Source organism: Mustela putorius, unplaced genomic scaffold (assembly GCF_011764305.1).
Source record: "Mustela putorius furo isolate JIRA1106 unplaced genomic scaffold, ASM1176430v1.1 tig00000589_pilon_pilon_pilon, whole genome shotgun sequence".
Taxonomy (NCBI): domain Eukaryota; kingdom Metazoa; phylum Chordata; class Mammalia; order Carnivora; family Mustelidae; genus Mustela; species Mustela putorius.
In genome coordinates, this window is record NW_025421425.1 from 3509197 (window position 1) to 3521539 (window position 12343).

Here is a 12343-nt window from a genome sequence, read left to right on the forward strand (position 1 = left end):
GATTCCCTGCAGCCGGCCAAGTCCTTCTCCGTGTGAATGAGATTCTCATGCAGTCTAAAGATACCATTAACCCGTACTTCCCAATGATTCCCGCCACCACCTACTTGTGACAAGATGGCCAACAGAGTCAGAGCAGGTATCAGATGGCATTATCCAGGACTAATTATATCCTGTTTCTCCACAGACACAGGCACAGGCACCACTCTTGGATGATAAAGGTGCAGGCAGAAATTTCTCAGCATAAGAATGCAATAAATACTATTGTAATGTAGAGAAATGCACATACATTTTAATTACTTTAAAAATCAAGTTTCTGTGGAAAAGCTACGACATTTTCAAGGTACATGGTCCAACCTCTCTGATATGAGGAAGTTACAGTGGCGCTATCAGGATTGATGATACGCAGAGACCGGCATGTCACTTGCTATGAACATGTAGCTTCAAAAAACACAACTGGTACTAATTTCACTTAATCCACAAATGCTAGTTCTGTTCAAAAGTAAACAGACAACACAATTATGAAGGATGACACACGTTTTCCCCCAAATTTGGCCTAGCTCTAAAGCAAATCATTCTACAGTATCTGAATGGTGTTAATTTCAAATCACGTAAGATTGTTTTTTAAGGGGCTTATTTATGGTTTCTATTTGGAGTTGTTTCTATGCCTTTGAAAAATAATTTCCCAGTAGACATAAATGTACAGAGGATATCTTGGAGATATAATTATATAACCATCAATTATATAACCATCAACAATTAATGATCCTTACCCTTACTACCCAACACTGGATACTTCAGCCCACTATTTCTATTTTAACACTCTATTTCAAGGTAATTCCAAACCTACAAAAGGGCATTTCTCAGCCATTCACAGATTTTGTGGTTCGGGTGCAGAGAACCGCAGACTACAAATCCACATATCTTGAGAGAGGAACCAGTGACAATTCCAGGCCATCTACTAAGGGGCTGTAATGAGAAGAATGGACGGGTCCATTCTCTGGTGTCTGAAAAGATCCAGTATGTAGAAGGCGTCCCGCCTCGGTGTGCTACGCACTCTCTCCACCTCCATGGCCAACCCGCACCTGCTCTCTGTCTCTCCATCTGCCTCTTTCTCTCCTCTCTCCCTCTCTTTCTCCGTCTGTCTGTCTGTAGGCTCCTTCCTCCTCCCCCTCCCCCTTTCTCTCCACTATCCGGCTGGAATGTTTCCTCTTCACTTACCCAAATCCTACCCACCTTCCCATGGCTAGGTCCACGGACTCAGCTCTAGATCGGCTGTCCTTGGACAAGGTCGGCACACACTGCCTCCCCTCGTGAATGGAGGGTCCAGATCGCCTGCGCTGAGCATGTCCCTTTTCACCAGGCTCACCGGCTGCACACAGGCCAGGCCTACACCCATGCCCCGGAGTCCGGGGGCTTTCATCTCTGTTATTGTCACAGTGATTCTCCAGCAAATTAATGCCCTGGTTATACAAGGTCAGCCATGTTTAAAAAGTGATCCTCATCAATCACGACGGGCAGAGACTTTAAATCAGTGGAGGGCTAGCTCCTTTGGTAACTGTCTCAGATAAAGCAAAGATGACAGGAGAAGCTGAAAAGCCCCGTTAGAGATTCCGAACTCTAACCCCTTCCCTGCCCTGGCATCCCGCCCTGCGCGAACCCCGGTCAGGGTCCTCACCTTCCCACAGTCCAGTCCCTCTGCCTGACCCGCTACTAGTTCAGGAACTCAGTCACGACGCCTGCCCTTTCACCTTCTAACAAAACCAAGTCATTTTAATGCTTTTTTTGACTTATTCCACCCAGATTTCCACCCAAACACGCTAAGGCACTAAACAAAAAGTATTCTTGCTGTGAGCTGCGGAATGCAAAGCTTTTGTTCTCTGGCTCACAGAATTTCAAGCCTCAGCAAACAGAGGGTTTTTATTGTTGTTCTGGGTCTAGAAGGACCAGCGAAATGACCCTACAGTCCTTGAGGCTTTAGTAAGGCTGGGGGAGGGGGGGCAACAGTGCTGTGGCAGGTGTGGAGAAACCTGGGCACAAGTGTCTCTTCTACAAAGCCCTCTCCAGAGGATTTTAGGCAATTTTAGGCAGACTGGTCCTAGAGGTGAATTGGGGGTAGCTGGGGGGTGGGGAGTATAGCTTCTGTCTGTTTTCTTAAGTTTCTCTCCCAGGTTGGGGGGGGGGGGTTCTTTTCTCAACAAAGCAGCTACACACTTGAGCAAAATTATTGCCCATAACATAATAAACATAGCACAGACATTCTCTGATGGCAATACACACTAGAACTTGTATCGTACGTCAAGTTATGTGTGCAGAATCAATTCATTTTGCAAGCCTCTCTCTATTTCCCATCCTGTGAAGGGAGCAGAGGAACAAACAAGCAAGACGGCCATGGTTGTCTTTTTGCCTACATCCTTTCTAGGCTGTGTTCCTTGATCCGTGGCTGACAATGCCCAGAATTCTCTAAATGATATTATTTGACACAGGGTTTAAACAGGATATGTAACTGATTGTAATCTAGAAAAAAGCAGGATGTCTAACGAAGCTAGAAGTGGTTTCTGTGCTTATCGTAAGATGACCTTTGCCCAGGGAGACTGAGGAACCCACTGATGGTCCCAACTTCCTTGTGAGAGATACATTAGTGACAGTGACGACCTTCATGCTTTTTAGTTATAGTCAAACATCTACAAGATAGAATTGTGTATCAAAGATTTTTCAAAATTGGCCCAAGTTGTAGCACTTAGAGCACAATTACCAATGTGAGTTGGTTACTGGATGATCGATTCTCAGTGACTGCTGAATTACCAACCGGAAACTGCCTCTCCAGATCTCTCCCAGCACCAGGAGGCTCCTGCCGACACGTGCGATATTTCGGAGTGAAATTGAAAGACAGCACAAATGGATTCCCTGTCTTTTTGAACTGGGGAGAAACATTTTCAAATTAAAATCCTAGCATCGTATTTGATTTTCCCCAAGAATTTAGGAAGAGGTTCAGTTTGAAAATTTTGATTTAAGATCCCAGGCTTTGTAGAAAAGGTCATCCCAAATTCTGTCACCTCACTATGAGGGACCAGAAAGATCAAGAGCTGGAGGGGGAGCAGTAGGGTCACAAGCTGCGTGTGTCTCCAAAGACTTGTCCAGAGCGACCAGCAGCTGCTCGGGTGGGAAAAGGCCTGACGGTCAGACGCCGCTCCGGGCGATCGGCACACAGGCTGCACGAGGCTGTGCCTTCCGGTGCAATCAACCAGCCGTACTCCCTCTAGCTCGCCATACTCCATGCTCTCCGAACAGAGCTCCCCCTTCATACACGCTAGAGCTGAGTCCTCAAAAACAGCTCTGCTCCTCAGGAACTATGGTCATCCCTGTTTCATCTATAAGAAAACTGAGGTACAAAGGTACACACAGAAATACCATTTGAGAGGCGCTTCGGTGGCATTGCTGGTGGGGCGACTGACTCTTGGTTTAGGCCAGGTGGTGATCTCCAGGTCGTGAGATCGTCCCTCTCCCTCTCCCCAGGCTCGCTCTCTGCCTCTCTCAAAACATGAATCTTTTTAGAAAAAGAAATACCATTTGAACTAGCAATTGCCACTTCTAGGTGTACTCAAATAAAAAGAACAACAAAAAAAAGGAGCGCAGAGACTCAAACCAATACTTGTACACCTGTGTTCATGGAGACGTTATTCACAGTAGCCAATAGGTAGAAACAATGCAAACATTCATCAACAGGTGGCCAGATAAACAAAATGTGGTCTTTTCAGGGAATGGAATATTATTTAGCCTGAAAAAGGAATGCTATTCATGGGTGAACCTTGAAGAAATCATGTTAAATGAAATAAGTCAGTCACAGAAAGACAGATATATAATTCCATTTACATGAGGTACCTAGAAGAGTCAAATTCATAGCGATTGAAGGTAGAATAGAGATTACTAAGGCTAGGGGAGAGCAGAATAGGGAATTGTTATGTAATGGGCACAGAGCTTCAGTTTTAAAAGATGAGAATGTTCTAGAAATGGAGAAGGGTGTGAGTGTACTTAATGAAACTGAATTGTACTCTCTAACATGTTTGCGTGGCAAGTTTTAGTTATGTCTATCTTCCCACAATAGAATAAAAGAAAGAAGACAACTAGTGCACCCAGAGGTAGAACGTCATGCTCCCGTCATTAGGTTATAGAGGGCAGAGCTTGGGCTGGAGCTCAGGCAGCCTGGTGCCAGAGGTCATGTTCTTAGACACGAACCTACCGGACTCCCCCAGCTGCCCCAGGTCTGTCATCACTGCTGGCTATGGGATGGACCGAGAGACACACACAAGGCGCAGGCGGCCGGCTACCACTCACAATGGTACACCTGCCCAGCCTCGACTAAAATTGAAAAGAATGCCTGCAAGTACGGCCTTGGGTCCTGTGCTTGGCTCTCGCCCTCCTTCCCACCCACCTCTAAGGTCTCTCTGAACTTGTCTTACTTCAGCTAATACCCTAAATCTGCAGGTTCTAAAGATGACCTTCCTTATTTATTGCATGTTTCACTTAAGATCAGCAGGAGCTCTGATGGAGTCAGGGGCCATTCCACCAACACCTCCTTCTACCATACTCCACTATGCATCTGTGGGACATTCTAATGTGTTCCGTTAGTTACAGTTTCTCATCAAGAACTCTGTCACTGGATGACATTCTTCTAAGCCACCACGCCCCCATATTTAACATATCATGTAAGCTTGTCTTCTAAATCTCACTGTATTCTCTTAAACAAGAGAGGATGACCTTATGCTTTGTGTTTCCCGAGGCAGTTAGGGGAACAGTGGACACAGAAACACACACTCAACATTTGCATTAGGAATGTCTTCCTAACAGGTGCCCTAGGGCGTCGTGTAGATAGCCACCACAGTTTATGACGTGGTTACCAACAGATTTTTCTAAAAGTAAACAAACTAGGATAATATCATAACATAGAAATATTAACAGATAACGGTTAAAAAAAAAAAAAAACAATTCAGGGATGCCTGGGTGGCTCAGTGGGTTAAGCCTCTGCCTTCAGCTCAGGTCATGATCCCAGGATTCTGGAATCGAGTCCCACGATGGGCTCTCTGCTCAGCAGGAAGCCTTCTTCTCTCTCTCTCTGCCTCTGCCTGCCATTCTACCTGCTTGTGCGCGCGCTCTCTCTCTCTCTCTGACAAATAAATAAAATCTTTTAAAAAAAGAATTAAAAAAAACCTCCACTCACTGGGGGCATACATACAAAGAAAGGCACATGTAATAGCTCCCAGGGGACTTATCAATCACTATCATTTTCACAATTGGTCTCTAAACCCAGGCATCTCATCCAGGGCTCAGGAAGAATGGATGTATTGTTACTCCTGCAACTGTACTCGGTGTCAAATGACAACATCATCCATCAAGGAGGCATCCCTGATAAATTCAAGCCCAGCCTGCCTTGGGCTGTATGCACAAAGGCTTTCTGCAACACGCAGATTATTCTCCAAGTCTCAAAGCCTTGCTCTTACAGAGTGATTTGCCAGCTTTCCATCTGTATACTTACTTTGGGTTCATCAAGGGAAACACAGCAACCCACGAAATGCGGAGTTGTTATTCCCAATAGTTCATTTGAAAAATGAAATTTCTGATTCAGTACATTCAGGAGTTAGTCCTCCATGTTTGGAGATTTTAGAAAGTCAAAGTAATTGACTCTGCTGACGCTAGCAGCCACACGAGGCCACCTCCCCGCTGATGATAAGAAGGGTCCTCATGGCCCCACCAGTCTCAGGGCAGATCAGGACTGACAGAAGGCAATGCCGGCCACATCTGAGTGTCATCTCCTATCCAGCAGGTACGTCCATGCTCACTTCCTGTGGGGTTCTAGGGTTTGGCACCAGTGTATAGCTGGACAGAGCTAGCAGAAGGCTAGCCGAGGACAAAGTACATGCTGACTCCCTGCGACCTCCCCATCCCCCCAGCTCCTGGGTGGGATGTGTGTGACGTTCTTCCAGGGAACCTTCTTCACGTTAGGGTTTTGCTACAGGGAAAACCAACCTCAGCTTGTCCTTATGCAAGTCCTCTTGGACACCTCCCTTTGTCCTTAACCTCCCCCGCCCCCATCGTATATACTCAATTGCTCCTCACAACCGCTTTGTTGCTCTTTCTGCGCACAGGTCCTGCCCCTGTGCTTTAATAAAACCACCGTTTAGCACCAAAGACGCCTCAAGAATTCGTTCTTGGCTGTCGGCTCTGGGCCTCTGGACCTTACCCACCAAGCCTCACCTCACATTCCAAAACTACATCACAACTCTATCACTACGTAGAGTATGCCTTTGGCTTCCAGAGACACAACTGGGTTTCTGATCCTCGGACAAGAGGGAGGCAGCAGACCTGTGCTGACATCAACATCAGAGAAGGGATGAAAACATTGGAGAAGAGAAACCTCAGGCTCACCCTCTGCTAATCTGGGCAGAGAGGTGCTTGCAGTAAATGGCGATGCAGAAAAGAAGGAAGGATGCCTGGCCATATCTGCAGTCACTGGCTGAGAGATCTGGAGAAGGAAGGGTTGCCTCTCTGCGTCCCAAAGCAGACGGAAATCAAGGCTTGACTTGTTTCCATTCATTTCCATTCTAGGGCCTTTCCAAATGAAAGTGGGAATGTTAATTATGAACACACCATCAAAGGAGGGAATGATGCTTAGCCTGACTATTCTATCAGGTGTGTAAAAACAGATTTTTTTTTTTAAAGGAGATATTGTTACATTTGAGAATGCTAGCAAACTATCTCATTTCTGTTAAAAAAAAAAAAACAAATGCTCTGTAAAGGCCAAAGTCTTCTTTCAATGAAGTGCATTTCATTTGTAGATATTTTTTAAAAAGGAGATAAAAAAGAAGGGAAATTCTTCTATAGTTCATAAATAAAAAATATACTCTATGGTTCTACATAATTCCAGCCAACTCTGATCTATTTTTAACTCTGCCTTGGTGCTCAAGAGAAACTTACAGAGAAAAAATGCTTCAATAAAAAGCAATATCCTCACGGGAGCATAATCAAATAAAGCTTAGTTTGGAAGCCGGTTTTGTAGTCTCCTAAATACTAAGCATGCAATGGATTTACCAGATCTTTAGCAAAACCATGAATATGAATGGGGACTTCTGAGTTAACCCAAGATTATGCAGATAGCTCCAGCTTTATTCAGAGCAAAATTTCAAATAGATTCAGAAATATTTTCATAAAAAAGGGTGGTAAAGAGATTAATGGTATTTTCAAACAATCTAAAATTGCAGATTTGAAAGATCTGGCTTTGGTTTATCGTCTTTAAAAGCGCCCAGAACAATATGCACTTAGGTATCTAGAACATAATTATCAAAATCCTTTTGTTCTGATAACTCCATCAATCCTATATTATTTAGAAATAGTAATTTATCTTGAAAATTACACAATATCTGCTATAATTCTCCTTTTTAAAGTTATACTCTAAGCTACACTGCACCTTGGGGTCCCCTTGGTTTTAGATACCAAAATGTTTCTACTAAATGGGCATCCTAGATTCTCCTAGACTACAACAGTTCTTTTAGTTTTAACTTCCTGAGTGCCCACCACAAAGTTTTCTTTATCAAAGCAGTGGGCACGATTCCAGCTTGGAAGGACACGTGAGATGGGAATTCCAGAATGGCTCGTGATATCTAAAGACGTGCTATCTATGCCAGTTGAAAGACTGAAAGATTCTTTTGATCAATATCAGTATCAGGTGTTTAGAAATGGGTGCAATAAATAATCCTGTTGCCACACATCTCACATGGTTTAAGGTAATCCAGTTTTAGACCCAATTTGGCCTCCTATTCAAGCATCAGTTGCCCAGGAGACACAGAAGTCACAAAGCCTGTGTCTGTGGCTTGGGGGAGTATCCCCTTTGCTTTCAGGCCCCGGGATCACCACTTCCCAGGAGAGAGAGATTCACTGCAAGACAGACACAGCAGCATTCCCGTGGCAGAGATGGCCATTGTCCAAATGAGCCCAAGAGACCGAATCCTCAGGAGCTGGGGAAGTGTGAGACCCACAGGGCTTCAGACCTCAAGCCCTGAGCCCTGAGCCCTGCCTGCATTCCAAGGTCTACAGTGAACAGTTTTCCAGAATCTGACACCCCCGGAACAAAGGGGTAGCATGTGTATTTTGACCTTCCTCATCTCATCCATGACTACCTGTCTCCAGCACCCCTTTTTCTATCAGCAAAATCCATTAGTATGGTACCCATATTTGGTATCCATATTTGGAGGGCCTGGTGACTGACCATTCCTAGATTAGGCACTCCTGATTGGGGTTCTTAATTGCTAATTACCCAAACATAGGGTGAAAAACTAAGTTAACTTGCAAACACACACAATCAGCACCCTGCTTACACTCAAGTCACTTTAAGATAAATTAGTCTACAGACAATATGATGCATGGCTTTCTCTCCTGCAAACAATGAAAATAATATCCTCCAGACATAACCATCATTACTGGCTTACTCCAGCTGGAGGAGGAGAAGGGATGGAAAACATTGGTACCTTGTTGGAAGGGTAGGTTCTACTTTTACAAAAAGGGACCAATCCAGGGGGCCTCGGGCTAGGATGGATGACAGAACTGTCTCCAAAAGAGCAAGGCTGGCCACGGCAAATGGGAGTAGGGCCCTGGCAGCAGTGTAAGAACAAAGGCAACAAGAGGGGGACTAAATAAACTCATCAGATCTAGGTGGGTAGGGAAGGGGAAGTGAGGGCCAACAGAGTGAACTCAAACAGTCAGGGAGAGCCATGGTTATGGTGGATTCTTTTTTACCATCAAGTAGTAAATATTAATTATTAAACTGAGATAACCCAGAAAAAAAAAAGAATAAAATAAAAACCAAACGAAGACAACACTCATCAGTTTAGCCATTTTTAAAAAGTAATTTCTACACCCAACATGGAGCTCGAACATGACCTCGAGACCAAGAGTTGCATGGCCTCCTAACTGGGCCAGTCAGGTGCCCCGACATTTATCATTTTGAGATGTGCTTTTCCAGTCTTTTTTTCCTATGAATATTTTACACAGTTGACTTATTGAACATAGAAATATTCTGTTGTTTTCACCAAAGATTACAACCAGTATCATTTAATGGTGATTTTGGTCACTGATTTGGCTTGTCTGCTAAATAAACCAGTGACATTACTGTCAAACAGAACTGACTGTAGTAGGTTCCCCAGTGCTCTGCCCAGATGCCCTGTAGGAAGGACCTGTTCTACTCTCCCAGCTGCTGGGAAAGTAGCTGCCAGATCGAGCTCCACTGTCGCCCCCCCCCCCCAGTGGGAGTTCAACTGCCCCCCAGTGGGAGTTCAACGGCAGTCCAGTCTCTTCCTTCCTGCATCCCTTGGCTGGCTGACCACCGGGATCTCCGGTTCAGCCCTCTTGCCCCAAGTAAGCCCTACAGCTCCCCACTAGGCTGATCAGGGCCTTGGATGTGGCCGTACCACAGCCAACTTCTCCATCTGCCCAGTTCTTATTCCTTCCCTTCCCCACCTTTCCCTTCCCCGCTGCAGCGCTGACGCCAGCAGCTCCCCCAGTACGCCTCCTGCATGTTACCCTTCATACTGGAGTCAGCCTCCCAGGGAACCCAACATGAAAGATACGCATTTATTAGAAAAACAAGATTTTTAATCTCCAACTATTTTGGGGATAGCATTCAACAAGACAATTCCAATTTTTAAATTTCAAAAGACTCTTTTAATCAAAAAGATTTATAGAACTTTGATCTATACACCAAACTTTTATTAAGTTACTAAGCATCTACTATAGAGAATCCACCTTCCGAGATACTGAAAATGCATATTCCTTGCCCTGTAGAGTCTATGGAGATTACTGGTGCGGGGTGTGTGTGTGTGTGTGTGTGTGTGTTGTGTGGCACACCATGTGTGTTCTAGGCGCATATGTGAGGTGAGGTGAGTCGTCTATAAAGGACAGAACAATTTAAAAAATGGGATGAAATTGGTGAAATGAACAGGAAGAAAAGTACTGTATAAAAATATTTCATTCTATCATTCCAAATAATTTCTAGAGTCTCACAATAACAAAAGAAAATCAAGAAGGGGCTTGAGGAAAATGAATATCTAGCTCAAGAAATAAAACTTCAAGTAATATTTCACAAAATAAATTTTTAGGTTATCAAGAAAGAGTCTGAGGCTGAAGTGAAAGATATCCTCCAGCCCCGCAAGGTTTGCTTTTTTCTCCACTGATGGGGGAAAAAAAAAAAAAAAGAAGAAGGGGGATGGAAAAGCTTTTGAAGTAGTCATTTCGCACAAAAGGAGTATGTAATTCAGAGGAAAAGAGGAAATTATGTTAGCAATTAATGCCTCTTTATGAAATGATAAGGCAATTAGTAGAAACTTTGACACCAGCCACTAGTGTTTACAAGAAGTGGCAGCCCCAGGGGGCTGAGAAGAGGAAAGGCGGAAATCCAAGTTCACAAAGACATTTGGAGCTAAGAGGAGTCAAAAAGAGCTCACATTCACATGCATAATAGGTCACCTATCTTTTCTAAAATATTGAATTACATTAATTTTTGCATCAAATGTAAAACTTCTAATACCTAGATAGACAAGCATCTTTAATAGGAAACACATGATAGGGAGCGCTCATATTTCTGAGTCATCAGTTAATGGCCCAATAAGATAAATCATGCTCAGGGTGGGTCCTAGGGGGACTTGGCTTCAGTGATTCCTTCCACCTGGGGTAGGACTTGGTGGCCCATAGCTGCCCCAGGGAAAACACGTTTTCCTGGCAGATCCATCAGGAATCATGGGTAAAAGCCAGTGGCTCCGAAGGTGGTGAGCACTCTTTGGCCTTGACCACATCTCAGAGGTCTAGGAGGAGCCAGGAGGCCGAGAAGCACCTTTGCAGTTAAGCCTTGACACCCAGCACAACTCCCCTCTCCCCGGTGGCCTTGAACTTCCTCTACTGTGCAAAGACCTCCCCTTCCCACCTCCACACCCTCTCCTAAGGCAGTTCCGCTACTTTGGCTTCATGGAGACATTAGTGTTACCGATGGCAACTTCGCTCACACTCGGCTGTATGTTCACATTACCCCAGATTTGACTCTCTGGGTCTAACAAGCTCCTGGGGGATGATATTCCTGGGCCTGCCACCTCCATTTGAGGTGGGGTTAGCAGTCTGGACTGTAGGGACAGGAGGTTTGCACATCATTACAGAGACATCCAGGAATTCATACTGGGACCAAGAAGGAAAGCATTCACAGCAGGCTGGCTTCTGCACAACAGTGAATTTTACAGGATCCTTTTTACCCAAACAGGCCTCTCCCTTACACCATGCTCCAAATCAATGCCACCCTTTTTTCGCAAATGCAGGAGTGCAAAAACAGCCTTTGCCTCCCATTGTTTCCAGTCTGCAAACCAGTTCATTTTCCTTAGTTAATTTGATGAGTACTGATCATCTTTGGAAAAACTGAAAATCCCAAGGTTTTTGCATATAACTGTGGACATCCAAAGTTTCCCCAGTTTTTGGCAGGGTAACAGTGCATCTCATAGAATAGGAGGCAGAGATCCTCACGGGTTCTACCATTTAAAATATGAGTCTCAGGCTCCTTGTGCAAAAATGAAGCAATACCTCCCTTTTTAGAAGGTCATTATCAGAATAAAGTGAGTTGAAGTACGGGGACCTGTTCGTGAACTAAAGATTCTAAGAAACTCATAAGCTGGCTTATCCTCGAAGACTTCTGTGACAACTGATTCTCTCTCTTCTTTTGTTACTGAAGTTAATAATAGTAATAGTAATAATAATAATAGTAAAACTGCATTTACTTCTAATGGAACATTAGTTAATTTATATTGATTTAAGATGCAAAAGGAATTCTAATAAAATGATTTCGCTAAACTATACTACCTTGTCCAAGAACCGGCCTACAATACGGTATAAAATGTTTTTCAAAGTACCCCAAACACCCCACGCTCTAGTGTGCATGTCAGCACTATGGTATATTTTCTTCTCAAATTTGTTTGTTTCCTGTACATATTTATCCCTATAGGTAGCATCATGCTGAGTGTGAAGTTTCTCGCCCTCCTTTCTTTACTCTCCATGATAACATGAGCATTTTCTACAGGTGTAAGCTTGTGAGAAGCAGCTTTTTTCCTTGTTTATTCCTTGAATATTTATAGATATTTATAGATTGAAAGAAAACGGAAAGCATTACTGTGTCTGTACTCTCACAGAATATTATAAAATGGTATCTCCATGCTTGACACATCTCAGAAACACGCAATTGGTGACATATGAAAAATGTGGAGTGGGAAAATCACACAATTAGTAAAATATATAGAAGGGTTAAATTACAAAGACATTTTTCTCC

General features: G+C 43.9%; 1 protein-coding gene across 3 annotated transcripts in view; it reads right to left on the reverse strand.

The window, feature by feature from the left end:
- Window positions 1–12343, reverse strand: part of CTNND2 (catenin delta 2) — a 900906-nt gene that overhangs the window by 529414 nt on the left and 359149 nt on the right. The gene's annotated exons all lie outside the window — the stretch shown is intronic.